Source organism: Cheilinus undulatus, linkage group 1 (genome assembly GCF_018320785.1).
Source record: "Cheilinus undulatus linkage group 1, ASM1832078v1, whole genome shotgun sequence".
Lineage (NCBI taxonomy): Eukaryota > Metazoa > Chordata > Actinopteri > Labriformes > Labridae > Cheilinus > Cheilinus undulatus.
The window spans coordinates 29,461,193-29,484,139 of NC_054865.1; the positions used below are offsets into that span (position 1 = coordinate 29,461,193).

At 38.7% G+C, this 22,947-nt stretch overlaps 1 protein-coding gene across 2 annotated transcripts in view; it reads right to left on the reverse strand.

Annotated features, from left to right (window-relative positions):
* Nucleotides 1-646: 646 nt before the first annotated feature.
* cd276 (CD276 molecule) overlaps nucleotides 647-22,947 on the reverse strand; it is a 107,698-nt gene continuing 85,397 nt past the window's right edge. The window contains exon 7 of one of the 2 annotated variants that reach the window (XM_041785643.1): nucleotides 647-1,573. The gene's annotated coding sequence lies outside the window, so the exon portion shown is untranslated. The remainder of the gene's footprint in view (nucleotides 1,574-22,947) is intronic. The other variant, XM_041785635.1, reaches the window with a different exon arrangement.

A 22,947-nucleotide genomic window follows, 5' to 3' on the forward strand; every position in this document is an offset into this window, starting at 1 on the left:
TCTTATTACTGTAGTAATATATCCTTTAGTTATTTTAAGATACTTTTGAGTATTGTTAACTGTGTATGTTTTGGCGATAGTGGGGAGCCTCATATCAGAGTCTGCTTAGGGCCTTTGGCCAGGGGCGGTCCTGGATCAGATTGTCCTTCAAAGAGTAGAGTATCTCAGAATCACTGTATCATGTTACCATCATTATCATGGACAAAATTGTATTGTAGTGGGGAATACACTAGAGTCCTATTTGTTGCGATTATTCTTGCTTCACTAAGTGCTGCAATGTGTCCTCCTTTTTGGTGGTGTGGAAATGGCCACCCTAGTTACAACTGGTGTTTCGTATTAGCTAATGGCTGTGTTATACGGTGACTTTCAGCTGACTATGTCCTTGGTTGTGGTGTTTATACATGTTATTTGGTTGAATAGTAATACGCTCTTGTTCTTCTTCTTCTTTCTCTGAATCCATAGACTACGCAGTTTTGGCACTTACTGCCATCTACAGTCTGAAATCGTAACTGCTATTAAGGGGTGTCCCATTTCTAAGCCATGAGATCATGAGGCCCTTACACTTGGTTTTGAGGAGCGGGTTAAGACTGAGGGTTGAGCTTGAGGGTAAGATTGAGGGTTAAGGGAAGAAATGGGATTCAGCCAAAGTGTCCACAGGGAGTAGAAGCAATAATTACCAATGACCAGGCAGTTTCGTCATGTCTCTTTAATGTAAATAGGCACTGGGTTATCTTTGGCATTCTTACATGGACATATGGCACGGGGAGGGTTTCAAGGCTCAAGTACCTTAAAAAAGAAAAAAAAAAGAAAAAAAAAAAGAAAAAGTGATAAAAACCTGTACATCCCCGAGCCTGAAGAGATACAATGCCACACAAGTAGTAAAAAAAAAAAAAGGCAGAGAGAGTCCCCGTTCATTAAAAACAATTTCTTACATATAAAGCTGTCAGGTCAGTGAGGAAACCAGGGAGTATCCCATGCACCATTTGCAGTTTGTTGAAGCTTAGCTGGCTTCAATTTCAATCCCCTCAAGTTAGTGAATATAGGAGAGCAGCGTACACTGACAGGTACAAGTTACTCCGCCGACAGACGATAATTAGCAAGTGCGGGAGTAATGGGAGAGCCAAACTCTCTCTCTCTCTCTCTCTCAGTTGATAGCAACTGAGGCAGGGTCATCTCTTTAAGCGTCTCACTTCTTATTAGACAGGAGATCTCTGGCACACACCACATCACAAACCATGCAGCATGATGTCGGCGGCTGTGAGAGGATCCTGTCACATCGTGTAGGTTTCACACAGAGCTCCTTTTTTGCATACTGCACTGCCACAGCTCCTCCATTGACAGAAAATTGAAGGGAGGGATGGTTGGGAAATAATGGCACATGATGTGTTTATGTGTTTTTTTGATGGGAACTCGAGGGAAAGTCTTAGAAAGAAGATGATGGACTCATCTTTCGCTCAGCAAGGCTTTGACATTCTGTAGGGGGATATTGGAAATAGTCTCCAGGTTGATGGATAGGTGGAGTGGGATTATACACGCCACACTCATCTCCTACCCGCTGCCTGGGCTCCGACTCCTGGAAAAAAAAAGACACAAAATCTCAGTGCGTATCGTGTCAGGGTGTGCACCATGGGAGAGGTTATTAGCTTTGAGAACTAATGAAAACACTGTAGGCCGGTCACAATAAAAGATAACCTAATAAATAAAGCAAGCAGGGGTAAAAATCAGCCTAACATGCATACTTGGAATAAGTTTCTACATTTCTTATCAGCTGGAAGAGAAATTAAGCTGTTTAATGTGGAGAAAACAACAGAAAAACAAGCTCATTTTTGCATCATTAAATAAATATTCACAGCAACAGAAAGCTGTGTTTTCCAAGGATGCTACAACCTTCAAGTCTCTCTTCATCTAGTCATCCTCCTCTCGGTATCACAAGTGAACTTCTAATGCCTCTCCTTACTTGCAGCCCCTATGGACCACCCCACTGCTAGCACAGCCAAAGAAATTGTTCTCCCTGCATCATTAAACAGTTTGAATTAACTCGGGTGGAATTTAATTATGTCACACATGAAGCTCTCCTAGTTGGAGCCTCTAAAAGCAAAGTAGTCGGCTATACACTTGGAGCTCCAGTTTTTAGATACATTATTCAAGTCAGTCAGCTATATCTGCAGGATACTGGACTTCCAAATGAAAACAGTGGACTAAAGGGCGGATCTTTTAATTCCTGTTTCCTGCTGAGATATCCAACATAAATACCCTGAGAGGAGCGTATAATCTCAGCCTCACATCGGTGGGAATTCCGTTCACGCTCTGGGTTTCATTAAGACCTCAGCTGTACTGTCTAAACCTGTCAGGAATTTATGTTGGATTTAGATATAGCAGAACTCAGATAGCTTTTGACTGTGTGAACGCAGTGTTTGAAGCACTCAGCGTGTCTGTCCTAATATTTCATCAAAGGAAATACAAAAATAGTTCTGTTAGAGAACTGCTTCTCCTACCTTTTAATTGATGCTCATTATCATCCCTTTTTATAACATCTTGAACATGACAGACTGCTGTGATGTGAATAAATCTTAAATGTAACCCTAAATGCATTGCGAGCAGTTCAAACTCTGTCATTCTTAGTAAAAAAAAAATCTTTGTAATCTCAAAAATTTGCATAAAAATATCTATTGTACAGAATAGCACTTTATTGTTGAGCTTTCACTTTCAATTCAGCTTGCAAATTTATCTGTCACATCAGGGCTATTATTCTTCATGAAAACTTACTAAATAATGACAGCGAGATTGTCAAAAACATTTTCTTTGCATAAAAACAAAACTGAAACTGAACATTGCATTTACAAACTGACTAAAATTAAACACAATTATTTAGAAAAAGCATTTCACTTTAGCCTTTGACAGCTAATTTTATAAGTGCTGAGACACCCTTGGATGTTTTACCCTTTAGCTGGTTTTATAACTCAATCATGTCAATACAATTTGTTTTTGTTTTTTTGAAAACATTTCTAAAAACCTCTTTAATTTCAAAGAGAAAACAGATTTCTACAAAGTAATGTCAATTACACAAATATAAGCACTGTAATAAGTCACTGCATAAATATTCACCCCCATTAAAGTGACTGACCTTATTCAACAGAGGTCTAGCTAGTTGGTGCTAGTAGTCTCACAACTAGTGAAATAGGGATCACCTGAGTGCAGTGCATGTGTCTCAAGTGATTGCAGAATAAAGACACCTTTCTCTGGAAGGTCCAGTCACTGGTTAATCAGTATTTCGTGCTACCATTACACCATGAAGATAAACGAACACTCAAACAATTTAGAGAAAAGGTTATTGACAAACATAAGATAGGGGATGGATACAAAAAACTGTCCAAGCTACTGAACGTCTCCCAGGGTCCAGATAAAGCTATCATCACGAAATGGAAGGAATATGGCGCATGACTAAATCTGCCTGGATCAGGCTATCCTCACAAACTGAGCAACCGTGCAAGAAGCTATGTTTGGCAGACACCAAACGCAGCCTTTCTCAACCGACCCCAATTGGGGTCGCGAGATGATTACTGGGGGTCACCAAATAGTTTTTGAAAAATATAAATCCACATAAATAATAATAAAAAATACATAACTTCAGACAGGTAGTGGTTTTATTTGTTAAATGCTTCATTATTTGTCCGAAATTCATTGTATAAAATGAGTTTGTATGATCTGAACTGTGCGTGTGAGATTCTGCTCAGTGACACACAGCGGAAAAAATAAACAAAGTGAAAGAAAAAAACTTGCAAGTTGTTGCTTTAGCTGCAGCTGCACTAAGTTTGGTTGCTACCTGATGATGAAAAATAGAGCGATGGCTTCACAGAAAAAGTGTTCCAGCTCAAGACTTGGGTCAGCAGCAGCAGCAGGGGTCTCAAGGTCAGTCACCAGAAAGCCTAACAGCAGCTCCACCACCTGAAAGACGTAAGGCACTGGGGCCAACACAGCTGACATCAGAGCTTCAAGGCTCTGTATATATCAGCCCGACCTTTTTGAAATATGGCTTTTCATGCATGACCAAAAACAACACGGAATACCTGCAGTGTGTTTTTCATGTTTACAAGCTCTCAGCAACATAAATGTTCAAAATGAATCGTGGGCTGTTTTTCTCCCCACTGTGTTTCGTTAAGGCTTTAATTAGTATGTGTTGACTGTTGCTTTCTTTAATTAAGAAGAAAAATAAAGTTTGCGTTATGTGTTTACATGTTAACTGGTCCAACTACCAGCAATATGATATGATGTAGCGACCATTGTTGGTCTGTTGATCACGTTAAAGAGTTATTGTGATGCTGCTATATGTTTTTCAATAAATCCGATTGGTGTGCGTTATTGGGTGGGGGGGTGAGGAGACACCAGTGCATGTTAAATTGGGGGTCAGGACTCAGTCCACTCAGTGGACAGTATCTCGGTAAATGTTCTTGGGTGCTGTACTTTAGCAACTTTTCTGGGTATCTACAGTTTACTTGAGTTTATTTTCTGGTGAAATTGTTTCTTTTACTCCACTACATTTCTATGAATGTTCTCATTACTGTCTACGCTTGCTCTGAGGTCAGCTGATGAATTTTCTTTTCTGAAGTCCAGTTCCAAAGACAAAACAACAAGTTTGTGTTATTCTGTGTGCCGTTGCTACACCTGAGGCCAAATGATATGGACCAAAAATTATATCTTGTTATTTTTTTAGTTAAATTGTGATAAACAATTTATATCTAGATTTTCTTTCATGTAAAGCAAATAAGAAATGGTTATCACAATATCAGAATAATTAACTTTGATATGGAACTAGTAAAAAATAACCCACATTGATGTTTGTTTGATATCATGACAACAAAGTTGGAGGTTCTAGACAGTCAGTATTGGACATTTTTTCACTTTTAATTAATAAAAAATAAAAACAAACTCCTTAACACTGTCTAAATGCATTACAAAAACATCAGTGGTAACATTTTGATACATTCAACTGTTCAATACTCTTGAAAGCACAAGTTTAAATAATACAGAATTAATATTTTATTGATCAGTAGAATCAAAAAGTACAGAAATGTAATGATCTTCAGTTTCCCTTTAGTTTTTGATAATTTAGAGTAATAGATTACCCAATTTTTGGTGTCTAAGACTTTTTGTTGATGTGAAAATTATTTTTTTTTTACACTTTCAACACTTCTGTATTCCTAAAAGCAGGTACTCCAGTGCCTAAACAGTGTAATAATGTGACTGAGCAACTTTCACTTCTTTACTTTGACTCAAGTAATGAAGTTGTGCACTTTATCCACCATTGCAAGACACTATAAAAAGAGCAGGTTTAGACTGTCCAAGGTGGGATTCTGAGCACTGGAAATCAAAAAGTTACCTCCAACTTTACTGTTTAACATAACTTCCTCTGGGCTGAACCATTCCTCCATGCCAGCACCTAAGACACTGGCTGATGGACAGATTCATTTACAGCAGGTACACGAGATTGAACACTAATTTGCCTGGCCTATGGGAGATTGTTCACGTGAAAGATACAGCAGCACGGTGGATTCAATCTAATGAACCGTTGTAAATCCACACTGTGCCCATTTCTCTGCTCATTTACATTGAAATGTAAGTGCCATCTTCCATTTGTCTCTGTCTTTAACCTCCCCGTCTTTTTTTTCTGTTTGTGGAAAATCAAAACTAAAAAAAAAACAAAACAGCTGCTTTTAGACACAGCAAAACAAAAACTAATCAGAGTACATATCAAATATGAACAATAGGTATAGTTAAATAAATGTTTAGGAATAACCTTGAAGAAGTGTTCAGGATAATGAGGAAGCAGATAAACCTTGGTGATACTTTAAGATCATTACCAGATGATCAAAAACACTATGACAATTTCTCCGTGCAAGGATGGATAATTATAGAATCGGATGTATACTGCTCACAGTGGATACACAGATCTTTTATGGATGCATTTATTACATTCAATAGACAGTAATGGGCTGCTTCAGACATATGATCCCTTGGGAACCACATGACACAAAATGGTGGGTTGTGGGATATATTTAAACAGCATTTAGTATCATCAGCGTGGGAAGAAATAGAGGAGGCTGTTATTATAAGGCGTAACCATGCGTGTAAATACATAACCTTCAAGCTAACTGTGTGTAAGTACGCTGCAAAATAGGTTAAGTATTTTATTGTCCTTCTCTTTCCCTGGCCCCCTCTTTTTAAATCAGGCTACTTACATAAACATAAATGACATTAGAGCTTTATCACACTGAACCAGATAATGGACTAAAATGCAAGACTCAGGAAAAGAGAGGCAAAGTTCAAATCCATTTCATCAAGCAAAGGTAGGTGCAGAAAGTATAAAACTCACAAGGCAGAGGGATCTAAAAATCCAAACTAGGAGACACAAAGGACACTTACACTGACAAGACAAAAGGAGGGGAACATGGAGACTGCATACTGAAAGTAGAACAGGTGGAGCATACAGTATACTTGGGGGTCAGGAAGAAGAGGACAAAACGAGACACAGACTGGGTCTGAAACTGCATACAATCATATTTGCTCTGAATATGATAACTGCTGAAATACTGTTTTTGCTTCTAAAATGTAAGCAACTTTAAGCCTTTAATAGAAATATCTTTCCCTAACACTTCATCCTGTTACCACCAGGGGGTGATTGAGGTATTTTGGCAATGTATTTCTGTGCTGTCATGAAGCTTTTATTTTGTGTTGTGACTGGTGGAAAAAATGCAGCCAACAGGTCCTCTGTTGATTCTTGATTCTAGTGAGGTAAACTGAACTCTCAAAGAGTCTGAAGTGGAAAGTTGGTGTGAGAAAACCTGCAAGCTTTAATCAATCTTGTTTGATAAGTTTGTTTTGTTGGAGGTTGTTATTCAGGGTTTTCCCTTCTCAAATTTCGTGAATTCAATCATCTTCTTGGAGCAGGATCGGCAGATGTGGGGGGCCTGATGTGAATAAAAAATGCAACTGTGGATCAGCATACAAAGGTAGGATGCACACCCTGCTGCATGTCCAAGATATTTCAACAAAGCCAAGAGAAGAGCGGAGATTTTCTTCTTCCTACTAGTCTCACCTGCTAGCTGTTAGTCTAATAACTAGCTTGTTTTAAAGCTCTGGACCACAAACAGCTTGGCAGAAATGATCAAACAGGTAAGCAGAAGGGATTTCAAAATAAAGATGCATGTTTAAGATGTCTTTGTAGAAGACTCTCTATTGCAGTGCTTCACAAAATTTGGGCCGGGGCCCGGGGATGTGGGGGACTAGTGCTGAATTAACAAGTGAAACTCTGTTAAACATTCTACTATGCTGCATTGACTAGGAAAGGGTTTATACAGTCCCAAAGTACATTTTAAGAGATTAACGTTGGAAAAGAAAATATAGGTGACTTTGTAGATGCCTTTTTCAACAAAATAAACACTGGTGCTCATTAGTTGTATTAAATGACTATGCTAACACTCTGTCTTGTGGCGTTAATGTCTCAGAAAAACCTGGCATTTGCTTGAATTTCTCTGTCGAAATAAAAAATAAGGGGTAAATACTTTGAGTCTCTTGTTGTGGTTTAGTGAAGGTTTTGGTGGACCCAAAAGACTTTCATATCTCAACTGGGCTGCAGCGCATTGAAGAAAGCTTGCTGTATATTACTATGTATCAATTCACAATGATGGATTTTTTTTAAAACTAAAATACTTAAGTTAACAAATGGACGTGACAAGATTGCTTCAACTAACCCAAAGCTGAATATCAAAGTGAAAAACAACACCACCACTACTGCTCTGAGGTCAGATTTACAACAAAATATAGCAAGTATGACACAGTTTCATTAGGGATGCATGATATTGGATTTTTGCCAATTTCCGATGCGCTGACATTTATGGATTCACTTCAGCTGATACCAATATTGATACAGGTATTTAAATACACATTTCACACCTAAAACTTAAGTCCTTAAATCAGACTTTAAAGTTTAATAAACAAGGCTGGAACAGGATGTTGGTCCTGCCTGAAACTCCACACTTATGTGTACACATGGCTGCTATTTACAGCCAATATAAGTATCAACTAAAAGTATAGCAGAATTCTGATTTAATGTATATCTGAATCAGATGATTACAAGATAATTCACTTCTCAAGCTTATAAATGTTGATATTGATATTGTGGCAATGATATTGTGCATCCCTAATTCTTATCTTAGGATTAACAAAGCCTATTATCCTAGTAATACTAAGCCATGAGTAAGGTATGTGACAGGTTACACTTCGACTTTTGTTATTCTAAAGCAAGCACACATCCCCCTCTAAAAATCCTACACCTTTTACAGCTCTTCTTCTATAGTAGAGCTACCCCACCCCTGACCTCTCCCAAAAGCAGCCTGCAGCCCCCCTGGTGTTAATTAGAGGACGTTTTCCCCTGGAGCCGGGGTGGGACGTGGAGGTGCATTAATCTTGATTCTTCACTTCAGTCTAAAGGATCGTTTGAAGAGACTGGTGGAACCCCTGAAGGCGAGGTGACTCAGTCTCAAGAGAAATGTGGAAGAAGGAGGAGAAGAAAGAGTGAATGTTTATTCTGCACTCACACCGGGATGTCGGCCATTTCAAAAGGCGAGTCAGCCATTTATCCTTCACCACTTATCTTCTCAGTATGCTCGTCTGGATGAATATTAAGAGTCATGGGAGGATGTCCCTCCTGAGCAACTGTCTTCCACCTGTGTTGGTGACTGATGCAGCATGAAGGTGACGGTCACCCCATAAGCTGAACTGTGCAGAGAGGAGCAACGGCTGAAGGACTGTGACACGTTTAAGTCAATAATTTTACCTTCAGTGCTAATTCACTGCACACCTTAGGCATGCACAGAGGTGAACGTTAGGTTTAGCTGGGACATGACACCTATAAACTATGGTGGAGTCCCACTAAGCATTTTTAGAGGTGCTGTAAATGAACAAAGATGTTTGGGATAAACAGATGGCTGATTACACAGGCTGTTAATGTTCATGTAAATCATAACAGTGTTTGACTTAAGCAAATCACATGATTTTATACTATTATAAATGATACAGTATAAAATGCAGTATACAGTATTAATCTATATGATATGATATGACACAGTTTAATACAATTCAATGAAATATAATGCAATATAATAAGATATAAAATATACCATGATGCAACACATTTAGATCAGATCAAAAATGATATAATGCAAAACAATAAGATTGGGTATGATATGCTACAATATAGCCAAAACAACACTATTCACTATGGTCTGGTACAGTATGATATATTTTAGAATACTGTCTGATACGATATGATGCAATACAATAGGATATGGTAAAAAATGTAATGCAATATGATACTTTATAATAGGGTACATTAGGGTGCTATTTAGATATGATCAATACAATTTTATGATACAGAACAATACTGATATGGTATGATACAAAATGAACTGATTCAAATGATAGGAAAGATATGAACAATACAGCACAATGTCATACAATACACTCTGTCTGATACTTAAAAGTGACACTAAGGACAACAGACCGGTGGCACTGACATCATGAAGACCAAAGAGACTTGTCCAGGAGATGCTGTCATAGCTGTGTGTCATGTGGACAATGTCTCCTGCCGGCTCCATGATGCACCAGCAAACATAGGAGCACCTTCAGTGCAAGACTTTTTCCCTCAGGATGTACCACAGAGCACCACAGGATGTCTTCCCTCCTGTGGTCATCAAAGTATAAAACTCCTACCTCTGAGAGTCAGACACTAAGTCTGGCCTTGCCTTTCTTCAAACTTAACTGCAAACTTCTTCAGTGCATAATAATTTCTCTGTTTGTAACCTGGTCAGCAATACTAAACTGTGATTTTAAACATACTCTGTTTAATTTGTCCTGTACAGCACTTTGGTACAAACCCTTTTTGTTTTGAAAGTGCTCTATAAATAAAGTTGACCTTGACCTTAAACTGGATAACATGATCTTCATTGAACATTGTGTGTAATCTTCTGTGCAGAATCTCTACTAATCAATACTACATTTGTATCTTATTTATTTTTTTCATGCATTATTTATGGCTTCAATTTACCTTTGCTTTAGAACAAGGCTATATTGTTTCTTCACTTTACATTTTTTACTTATGCCTTATTTCTATTCTTTAAATGTTTTATTCCACATATGTATGTACACTATTTGGACAAGAGTCTTTGGCCACCTAACCTTTACACCAACAGGGACTGCAATGACATTGTACTCAAATAGAGATACTTTAATATGGAGTTGTTCACCACCTTTTGCAGCTATAACAGCTTCCACTTTTTGTTTCTGTGGGAATTTGTGCCCATTCATCCTGTAGATCATTTATGAGGTCAGGCACTGATGTTGGAAGAGAAATCCTGGCTCGCAATCTCCGTTCCAATTCATCCCAAAGGTACTTGATGGGGTTGAGGTCAGGGCTTTGTTCGGGCCAGACAAGTTCTTCCACATCAAACTCATCAAACCATGTCTTTATAACCCTTGCTTTGTGCACTGGGGTACAGTCATGATGGAATAGAAAAGGGCCTTCCCCAAACTGTTGCTACAAAGTTGGAAGCATAGCACTGTCCAAGATATCCTGGTATGCTAAAACATTAAGACTGTCCTCCACTGGAGATAAAGGGCCTAGCCCAAACCCTGAAAAATAATAACAGGTGTGGCCAAATACTTTTGTCCATATAGTGCATATTTCTACAACTCTAACCGATCTATAGCGTATACGAGCAACCATGGGATTAATTAAGTTTTACTTTTTTGTTTTTTAAATAAGGTGATGCAATACATGTGCTACTATACATCACATACTATTAGATATGACACAATGAGATATGTGTCTGTACATTACCATAAGCTTTAGTATGATACAATATTGTATGATATGCAAAGATATGATCAATTTTTATTTCCAGAAGAGGAAATTTGACTTGTACTCTAATGGCTGCACACATTTAGCTACTGTCATTATTTATGTTTTACATACCAATGAAACCTCAACATACAGCATATTGCACAACACTGCAAAAGTTATGCATAAAACACAACATATTATACAAAAAAATAACAACACTATAACGCTGTTGCACAAAGCAGCCCAAACAAACTTCATTTAAATCTTCTATCAAGATGGCTGAAAAATATTTTGTTTGTATTAGGGCACTGCATTAGCTACCAGATGGTAAGATGGTAAAAGCTCATACTATACTATATCTGAATGAATTTTTTTTATATGCTCTCTTGTAACATAACAAACCAGAAAAATTAGTCACTACATTCAGACAAACTAAAGTCAAAGTTTAAGTGCTTTTCAGTTAATCATTTTGATGCACCTCGTTGTTAAAAATGTGTTCTGCATGCTTAATCACTTAAATCATTATTAACTATACATGTGGGGATAAAGCAATATAGGCATAAAGCAATGCAGAGCTTCACCTTCAGTTTCACTCTTCAGAAAGCTTTACATTAAAGCTACCACATACTATTCAATAGGCGACATGCTTAGCATACTGTCATCACAGTAGGGGAGATTGTTCAGTGTTTAGGTTTGTGCCATCTGTTCATTTTCAGATGCTGAACATATTCTCTTTGATAGCTTTTCTTCTGTGAACAATATGCTGGGATACATTTTAAAAGGATAGCTTCTCCTGCGACTGAAACCTGAACAGTATACATTTATATCCGACATAAACCAAGAACTTCTATTTGCAAGAATTTCTCAGTTTTCAGGTTGCCAAAAAAGCACAGATAATGACATTTGATGACTGTGCAGAAAAGGCTTTTGTTTCTCTTTATAAGCTGGGCAGGCATGGGTACTGACAGTGATTGAGTGGCAAAAACAAACAATGACAATAGTATGGCATGCTTGCATCTGTCCCCATGTTTAGAACATTAACAGTGTTATAGATTACCATGGAGACTACTGATCCAGTTACTCTACAGATTACTCCCTTTGAAAACTTCCCAGAGGGGAAGGGTTGTGGAATAATGTTTTATGACGTCTGCTGTCCTGTTCAGGTTACAAAAAAACAGAGTTCTCCTTATCCTATAATACTGTTCTATGTTGGAAATCCACCATGCGGTGGAATTCATGAAAAAAGACTTGGCCTACATGGCCATTATGAAGCCTGATTAGTAGCCATTTTAAGAGAAAATTTACAAGAATGGGCTCAACTCCCCAGTAAGACTCATCTTCCCATTAAGCTTTGCAACATGTCACTCCTCTCTGATAGGAAGAGACCTGAAGAGACTCTGCAGGTGGTCCACAGGTAACAAAAGCCAATGTGACCCCTTCCTCAGGGACACACCACGGCCTGCAGACCAGCTGCCTTCCACTGTGTGCCTTGTGCCTCAGCTTTAGCTTAAGTTTTGGTGCAGTCAGCAATCAGCTGGTTGAGTACAAGAGGTCTTTCCTTCCTTTGACGCCATCTGTACAGGAGTGCTGCTGAAAGCCCTGCGGTATCAGAAGGAGGACACAAAACTCTTCTCCCACTGCTAGAAAAACAATACAAGGTGAATCTTGATGCCAGAAGGCTTAACTTGTTGGAACCGTGGGAGGAACATTAACAGACTGCAACTGAAACCTGTACTATTTACATTTATCTCTGCTATGAACCAAAGAATTCCATTTACAGTTTTTGTGTTGACAAAATAGCAAAGATTATGTTATATGACGACCGTACAGAAAGGTTTTTGTTTCTCTTTATAAGCTGGGCAGGCATGGATACTGACAGTGACTGAGTGACAAAACAAGCAATGACAACAATATGACATGCTTGCACTCGTCCTCATATTTGGTACATTAACAGTTTTATAGATCATCATGGAGACTATTGATCCAGCGCAGCCTTTTGCTTTGGCAATCCACTTTCATTACTCCATCATGCCTTCATTCTTTGGTGCATAGTGCCTTGTAAAGTAGCTTCAGAAAATGTTTGTGGAGATAATCTCAACTTTCATCCCTAGGATGATGAATGAAATTGATGAAAAGTACAATATATTATTCTATTTCCCTGATCTTTTTCATCATCTTTACATTTATTGCATATCTTAGGGTTTTAATGTCCCAGTTGTTTGAATTTGAACATGCATTTCAGTTTGTGTTTGATTTCCAGCATCACCACACTGCTGATCTTATACTTCGTCTCTCATCTACATTATGAGCACTCTATGGTGGTTAATTGAGCCCAGAGGCAGTTGGTTTCAATGAAGGCTCCTGTGCTTTTCTGGCAAAAACAGGAGAGAAGGAGCTCTCTAGAGAAAGCAGCTCTCTGTCGAGAGGCAAACAGAGCAGAACTCCTGCCGTGTTCATTAGCTGTCATTGATCAGTGATTCAGTTGCTGTGCAGCTCCTACCACAGCACACACAGTAACAGTTTTGTGTCCTAAAAAATTAATATAGAGGTAAGAAAGCGGAGCCAGCACAGCATTTTCCCCGTTATATTTTATTTTTCAGAAGCACAGTTTTGATGTAACTGGATGTTTGCCAAGGTTTTCAACAGTATGCAGAGACTGCCACGCAGCACACTTGTCCATTCAACACTTTTCTCATATCAATAAGAGCTACTATATTCGGTTATTGGCTTCCCTCAGAGGCTATCATTGCTGCAGCCTATTCCATCATCACAGATGTACAGTAGAATGAGGCTGCGACTTATAAAAATGCTGATAAATGGCCGAGACAAAAACATAAATAATGCAGAGATCAGAGATACTGGAACAGTGAGTCAAACTCTACTTCAAGACACCTCCCTGGAGAGAGTTCAGTGTAAGAGTCCTGTCTGACATCATCAGCATCTGCCCAGCCTCACCTGCCACATATAGCAAAGAGGAGCTGCAGGAGCCTCCCTCCGTCTCTTCTTGTCCTTCCTTTTCTATTCCAGTACACCTAAAAAAATTATGATCGGATCATCAGAGCACGCCCCCACCTCGTACACCTGGCAGGCTTTTAAAATAGACTCTTTTCAAATTCAACTCAGTTTTACCCTCTTTTATCTCTCCCTTCATGTTACTCATAAAACCCTGACAGAATTGAACCCTAAGCTATTACTGCACAAAACAGTATAACAATGTGAACAATGAGATATATTCTTAGCATGACAGAGAAGAGTTGAGGTGAAAATATAGAAGGACATTATATAAATATTTCACAACTGTGCTGAGGGAGCTGTGAAAGGCCTATTATGTGCAGTAATTGCACTTATGAGGCCAATCTGTTATCAAAATGTAATCTGCACTCATTGGGATTCATCTTAAGTCTTTAGGTGCATGACCAGGAGCATTCATGCACAGTTTTCTTTATTCTTTTCATGTTAGACTATGAACATTTACTCCTTCATTTGTAGCCATCCATGGGCCAGCCAAAGCTCTGTGCAGTTCAACTTCTTATTGGCTCTTTTCACATAAAAAAAACAATAAGATTAAAAGAGAATTGTCGTAGATAATGACCACAGGTCTTGCAGTGGAGTGCAAAATTTTCACTTACAAATTGTTAGGTTTCTCTAGACAATGTTCTTTTAAAGACATTGTATATTGTTTTTGGTCGGATGAGTCAGTTTGGAGATGGGATGCATTAGCTCTTGTGCCCAAAGAACAATAACACTGTAATTCAGTATTTTTATTCAAGTGTTGCCTGAACCAGCATTTTTCAGGGACTGGTTATGCAACTAGCTAAAGACGGAGACAAAGATGGGACTTAAAAAGACAATAACTCAGGGAAATAGGATTTAATTCACTGAGTCTTGAAGAATAACACTAACTTTTGTTAAACAACATATTAGCTAATTTCTTTCAAGGCTAAAATATGCAAAGCAGAACAAGGACTGTGGACCTTGACTCACATTTGTAATAAGAAACATGAATTAAATGCAAAAACATTGCAGTTGGTATATAAAAAAGTCATTAAAATTGTCTGTTACTGCATATTATGAAGAAGTTGCCAGTCTGAGATGCAGCTATGTGTTTTACAAGTGTAAAATAATTAAAAAAAAAAAATGTATTTCAAGTGGGTGCATTAGCTGGTGGTTTACAAAGCCAGGTTGAACTACTACAGAATCTTTACTTTGGAAAAACCCCTAGAGAGGGGAAGGGTTGTGGAATAATGCTGTTTGATGTTCTGCTGTCCTGTTCAGGTTACAAAAGAACAGAGCTCTTTTTATCCTATAATACTGTACTATGTTGGGAATCCGCCATGTGGTAGATTTCATGAACAAAGACTTGGTCTACATGGCTGTTCTGCAGCTTGAGTTTTAGGCATTTTAATGGAAACTTTCCAACAATGAGCTCATCTTCCCAGTAAGACTCATCTTCCCATTAAGCTTTGCAACATGTCACTCCTCTCTGATAGGAAGAGACCTGAAGATGACCCCCCCCCCCCCCCCAAGGGGCCACACCACTGCCTGCATACCACGGCCTGCAGACCAGCTGCCTTCCACTGTGTGCTTTGTGCCTCAGCTTTAGCTTAAGTTTTGGTGCAGTCAGCAATCGGTGGTTTGAGTTCTAGAGTTCTCTCCTTCCTTTGATGCCATCCATGCAGGAGTGCTGCAGAAAGCCCTCCGGTATCAGAAGGAGGACACAAAACTCTTCTACCGTCGCTAGAAAAACAATTTGAGCCCTGCTCTCATCCCAAAGCTGAAGCTCATTGCCAAAAGACTTTAACTTGCTGGAACCATGGAAGGAACATTACCGGCCTAACCTTCGTTCACTTCTGGACCTAGTTTGATATCAGACTCAAACCACACACTGTGATCACATGTTAAAGGCTTTGATCTGGGCAGAACACACTGTAGGATTGTTCTTGCACACACACATTTTTCCACACTTTGCTTTTTAAGTTGTTTTGTAGTAGTTTGCATCTTAATTGTTATTTGTGTGATTAAGTGTTGCTGATTCTGGCTGATGCTGCTTTATGAAATTTTGTTATAGATTTAAGGAGAACTTGTCTGTGGTTATTGTGCATTTACATTGTGATATTTCCACTGGTTGAGAGGATCAGTGCTCATTCTCATACCTTCTATTTATCTAAATACCGATATCTACTAAATAATATCATTTTTTAAATCTTGAATTGACTGATTTTTGCTCCATTTTGGCTGTTGTTCCCTATCTTAAGGGTGGTTCCCTGTTTATTTTCATAATAACCAAATTAGAATTTAAACCCCAACAGCTAACTTAGCAAAATACAACAACCTTTTAACTAACATTATTACCCCAAAACATTGACTTAAAAAGGCCTCTGACACTGATCCTTAAGCTTGCCAATGTTACCTTGCTGATATGGGCTAATTGGCACCCATCTATGCTTTGATGATGAAGAAATGCCTCCCTTTACTTCCAAAACAGCAGCATTATAGGCCAAGTCACATTAAAATTACATAAAGCCATCCATTCTTTTGAAAGTTTTTATCCTATTGGCTGTGTGAGGGGGGGGATTCTCCACTAAATCTTCAATAAATACCACTGAAAAAAGTACTGATGAGGACTTTACATTTGTGAAGTGACTGAAATTAGGGATGGGATTTGAGAGTAGTTTCAGTAGTTACAGTACTATTATGAGCATGACCAAATGAACAAGTACTCAAGTACTCACAAGTCATAATTACCATTAAAAAAAACCCAAATACATCACATGTAGGTCTGCTAGTGTCCTAGTGTGTTTTTAATGGTCTACTGTTAATCAGCACTTCAAACATCAGCTCTAAATGAAATGACAAGAGATGATAATGTAACTGAGGTTCTTCAAATATATAGATATGGAAAAAACATCAACACAGAGCTTTGTAGTAGGACTGAAATGATTTCTCGAATTATTCGAGTGATTCCATTAAAAAAATTACTCGAGGCAAATTATCTGCCTTGAGGCTTCCCTTAAATCAGTCCAGTATCCATATACGCCCATGCTGTAAGCTTGGACATCATGCATGCTGTGTTTCACACAGATGGCTATATGTGTGGCGCAATGTACTTGTTTTCGCTTTTACTATGACGTAACATGCATGATTCGAGGCATGAAAATCCCAAGGGAAGAGAAGTTGACGCAGTGATGTTAACAGGCTTGGTCCTGCGTTTTTACACATCCACTGGCTGTGGCTTCATGGTAAATATGGCACTAAAGGAACCAAACAATGAACTCCTAAAGGTGCACGACAAAAAAACTTTTAGGTAGTCTTTATTTAGGCAAGGCACAACGGACGCATTTAGACTTACACGATTCAAGTCCTGTTTTGGTGCTTTCCCTCTCTCTCTGTCTCCCTCTCTCGCTCTCTTCCGCATACGCATGTTATACACTTAATTATAAATTATTAAAAATTCAACGCACTGACGTCTTGATTGCAGCGTGTAATTCAAAAAGTTTCAGCATCCCGAATAATTTGATAAGACTTAAATAGATAATGAATTGACACCAGTAAAATAGAAGCATGCTATTGCCACAGACAGTGACTGAGACTAAAGCTGAGTACACACTGTGCGATTTCAAGCTGACCGTACGACGGTTGTGGCAGAATGTCATCTCACACTGTATGACTGAATCGCTTACGACGGTCGACCATCGTGCATTAATTGTGTGCTCACACTGTATGATCTGACCGTCTTGCACGACCTGAGTGCTCACACTGTGCGACTGAAACCAGGACGGACTGTGACAGAAACCGACAGAGTTTCCTTTTTAAAAAGACTCACACACTCAGGGTGAAGTGTCTCCATTCATTTTCTTTCTCTCCCCCTCTATCTCTCCCGCTCTCTCTCTCTCACTCTCTCTCTCCCTCTCCCACTATCTCTCTCTCTATCCCACTCACACAAACATCATCACCATCTGTGTCTGTCTACGAGCTGCAGTTCTGTGGAGAGGAATATTTCCTACTCGTTTATTTACTTTATCATAGTGGGGTGCATCAGAAAGTGATTTCAGCCGTTGTCATGGTAATTTAGGACATTGTCTGACCATTTACAAAGGAAAACAATCCCCCAAAGTTGTTTATTCTGTTGGTGTTTCTGCTCTGACTGTGAAGTGTCAGGAGTCATATGACCAAAATATCAAACATGCTAGAAATCCTCACGACCAGTCGGGAGCTGGTCGTACAGTTGTACGATGGGCTGTGGTCGGCTGTTGTAGCCCCCTGTACACAGCACGAGAAACAATGCCCGATCCGACTGAGAGTCGCATGATTCCACTTGGAGTCGTGCGACTCCAAATTCGTGGCTGAATCACAGAAAAATTGCAGTGTAAACCCGGCTTAAATGGGTCAAAGTTCATCATCATACAGTCAGGATTTAACAGGTCACAGATGGAGCTTTATCCCTTTAAATATGTTCTCCATGTCAGTGGGTGGTCTTAAAAGGTCATATTATTTATGGTGGATGAACTCACAAACAAAAAAATGTGCAAAAATTAAAAGTGAGCACTCTTTAAAAAAATGGACCATATTCGTGTAATCTAAAGGTTCACCTTTTAGACATCATCAGACCACTGTGTGAATCATAGAAATTTATTTGTTGCTATAATGTGAAATATTACAATTATGCATAAAGTAGAGGATGTTGAAATGATTAAGTGTCCCTTTACTTTAATGACAAATTGAAAAATAAAAATAAACTATTCTAGTAGAAATAAAGTGTTGGCACCCAAAATGTCCTGGGAGAGGATCCCTAAAACCCCATATATGGCATGATCTAATGTAATTATTTAACTTCCTTTCCTTTTAACTTTAAGAAATGTAAGCTGTCATCAGACCTTAATTGCACTTTGTAAAAGATATTTTCTTTGGAAAACCTGTTAATACCAATTTTTAATAAAGAATTAGTACATTTAAGGGACACAGCTTCTTTTCTCATTTGTCTAGTACTTCTCTTGAAAAAGCAAAAGTGATTAAAAAAAATGCAATACTTCTTATTATAGTACTTGATTAATAGTCAGAAGAATCGACAGAGTACTCAATTACAAAAATGATCTATTACTGCAGCCCTACTTCATAGTATGACTGAGACATTCCAAACTTAATTCAGTTATTGCCATCAACTTCACCAAAACCTGCTACTCTTACACCAAACAGCTTACAGTAACATACAACTCTATGGAGAGAACTGTCCATAGCTGCTGTTCACTGTGGTGGCCACTTTTACTCTGGCTTGACACAACACTGGCTCTCTAAAGCCTTATTCTTTCACATAACAACACACAATGTGAGCATATCTCAGTTTTGTTATTAGCAAGCTAATTGCCTCCAGTCTGGTGTCATCACAAACAACACGAACTAACCGCTGCAAACAGGCTTATGTTTTAGACTGCTTTTTAAGTTGTATGTCCCTTGAGAGTCACCCTAGCTGTGGTGAAGCAGATGTGCTGTAGTCTGGATTGATGTGCAAATTGCTAATAAAGCCAAAGCCATGGCTGGAGAAGTTCTACCTCTGTGTGCTATGTTTTATTTTTTTAATCATTTCTTACCAGTCCTGGACTGGGAAGAGAATTTGCCCCTGGCATCTTTGGGGGGAAAGTGGTCCTTTTCCCTGGTCAAACACAACATAACTACACTGTTTCTTCCCTCTTTAATAAGTCTAGCACAGGGGTGTCCACATTTTTTTCTGCTGAGGGCCACATACAGAAAATCTGAAGAATGGTGGGGCCACTTCCGTTTACCTCTCCTTTATGATGTCAAAGTTAGTCAATCCAGTCCAATTTAGGTAAAGATTTTAAGTCATGAAAAGATGCACATCAACGAATTGTTGTGTCAAAATGTTTGTTTACAAAATTAGCACATACCATCTTCACAAACTATATTTTTTGTGTTTTCTTACTGGTAGACAAGTGTAGTTTTGTGTTACCTTCCCGGATGAGCCCCCAAAAGACACAAAAATATTCTTGTCTGTTGATAAGAAAACACAGATAAAATATACAGTTAAGCACAAGCGCCATTTTTCATTTATGTATCAAAGTTTGCTGCGGGCCAATTAAAAAAAGGACAAGGGCCACATCTGGCCCCCGAGACATAGTTTGGACACCCCTGGTCTAGCAGATCAATACCCAAAACTACTAGAAGGCTGAGTAGTAAATGACACAGACAAATAAATAATGTGTTTTGTCTTTTATTGACTCTATTGTTGCCAGAGGTGAATATGGTGTGATATGACACAAATAAAATAAACGAAGATCAGATAACACTGTCCCTAAGTGCATCGGCCCACAGGGAAAATGCCCTGTATGCCAGATAACCAGTTCAACCCTGTTTCCTACCATGTAAGGAAACATTACTTCAGTAATAATCGCACCTTGTACTTGAGTAGTCATTTGCATCCCATTGAAATAAAGTTGCTCTGCTGTTTAAGGGTCTCAGGTGCCAAAAGCTTGTTGTTAATCTTAATATCTCTATTTTTCAGCAATTTTCAGGTAATTTGAACATGTATCGTTTGAAATTAATGTAAAATAGCTCTTACTACAGCTTCAGTGTCTTTAATAGTGGCCACCATATTACAAAGCTCCATTTAAAGGAGCTTTGTAAAACTTGCTATAAATTCAGATTCAATTTGACCCCTATCACTACTACTAATGACTTACCTTTAAGAAGTACTGTGTAAAGTCAGTGTGATAGACATATATAAGTATAGCTGTGTAACAAGTGCAACAGGGTAGTGAACATAATCCATGTGGTATTGAATGTCCTACAGAGAGTCATTTACTATGATATCAACATCATAAGTCATGAATGAAAACGTATCGATAAGGCCCAGGTTTATGAGAACAAAGTGCCTCCTGACTCTAAAATGGCTTAATTAAATGCAGAGCTTGGCTAAATTAAATAAGATATGCTGCACTCTGCATAAATGTATTAATCGATAGCAAAACTGCCACACAAATATTAGAATAATTGATCCAGGATGATTCAGCAGCAGGGAGGTCTAGGGGGCTTGCAGGATGCTACCCAGGCTTTAACAATCTCAGTGAAGGTTAGTGGATACTACAGTAATGACAAATGTCCTCGCTTTGACTCGTCCTTGGCCAGACTTTATTTTGGCTAGTTACAGGAAATGGTGCTGTGCACCTTCCATCATCTTCTACTCAGTGTGCATGCTGTGGCTTTACAGCTATGACCAATCAGGGTGTAATAAAAACAAGCTGTAACTGTCCAAGCTTGTAATAAAAAGTATTCACGCAACTGACACAGAGCTGCTGGTTAGTAAAGGAAGAGTTAAGGGTGCAGGTAAAGTGTAGGGCCATTCTCTGTACTTATGTGAGATTAGAAGTGAGTGAACTGGGACCCATAGGCAGCACGATCTGGATAATTTCTTTCACCCAACCGCAATGCATATGTGTGGATTCTCTACATGCAAACACAAATACAGGATATCAAATCTATTGACCTTTAAGATTCTGCATGCAGGGAATTATCACACATATTTCTTCATTAAAATGGTCCCAAACAGCAGAAAATATTCACTTAACAGCTAAATGCATAAACTGTTGTATTTGTCTTGTTCTGACAAAAGACAGTTACACAGTCCTGTTATCACTCCAGCACCTAAGGGACCGAAAATCTTCAATATCTGACAAATCAAAGTCGATGGAGTGACTCTAAAATGTCTCTAAAAATATCAGCATCAAATATCAAAGCATCTATGTCAAAAGATAAAGGCAGTAAAAACAGAAAAAAGCTTCAAAACATAAAAAAAAACCCTGTGCACACAACTACTAAAATAGCTCCAAGCTTTTGGGCTTTCCTGGCTTAAAGGGGTCCATGAGTTTGGTCCAAGAGGGGATAAAGCACCTGACACGGACTAGCTATGGTTGAGTAAACATAGTGCCAGCACTGGGATTGTCCCATTCCTCTCCCCAAGGGCCACTGCCTGCCTGCACCCCAGCTCCCATCAAGATCGGAAATGCTGGCCTATCTGCCAGTGTATTACTGCTGCTGCTCTTAGTCTAGGTCAATGTGCTATTACAGCAGAACCACCACGGACAAAAAAAGTACACAGCCATGCAGTCAACAATCAGTCTGACAAAATGAGGGGGGAAATACACCCACATACATCTTCTCTGAGAAAAACTAGTTTCCCAACATTCAAACAAAGTCAGGAGAAGCTGTTTTTCAAAGTACAAGAGAAAGGTCAACACAAAAATCATAGCTATCAGCAGAAAACAATGCTAAAAAATAAGTCAGCAATTGACAGCCTGAAAAACCTATGAATAGTTAAAGTATATGTCAAAGTATAGAATAAACATCCTGACTCCAAAGAGCATCTGGGTGTGTTTCAGCCTGGAAAAGTTGCAGTTTATGGCAGCAGAGATGAAGGATGATTTTCCAGTCTACACTAGCCTGGAGACACATGAGTGAGCCAATTCTCACTGTAGCAAATTGGCCCACCTCTACCTTTTCTTGCACCCAGCAGGTGGTAACACAGAGAAAGCTGCAGAGGTACAGGGTTAGTATTTCTTATCTGCCTTTCCATAGACTCTTCAGTCAGTGGATTACTCTATGTTCTTAATGACTTTATGAATTATGGCCATTTGATGAGGGTCCTATCAGTCTGGTCACGCCATATCCAATTTAATGTAACCACAACAGGATCTATTTCCCTTCTTGACAGAATTTACAGTTTTACTTCAGTTTAGCTGTTCATCCACATCTTTTTCTTATCAATACCAGGCTACAGCTCAAATCAAGAGCAATAGCATCAGATGGTTGCAACAGCTTTCACTTTCACCTTAACTCTTCCCTTATTTTTTTTCTTCCTCTTTACTGTAGACATTGATGTTTTAAGGATCTGAGTAACTCATTAGAGCAGTGGGTCTTAACTGATCTAGCCTCTGGACCTACCAGAACCAATCATGACCCAAATTCCTGAAAATATCAAACAACTTTAATTTATTCAACAAAGTATGTTGACGTTTCTAACACATTTAGAAAAAAACATGATT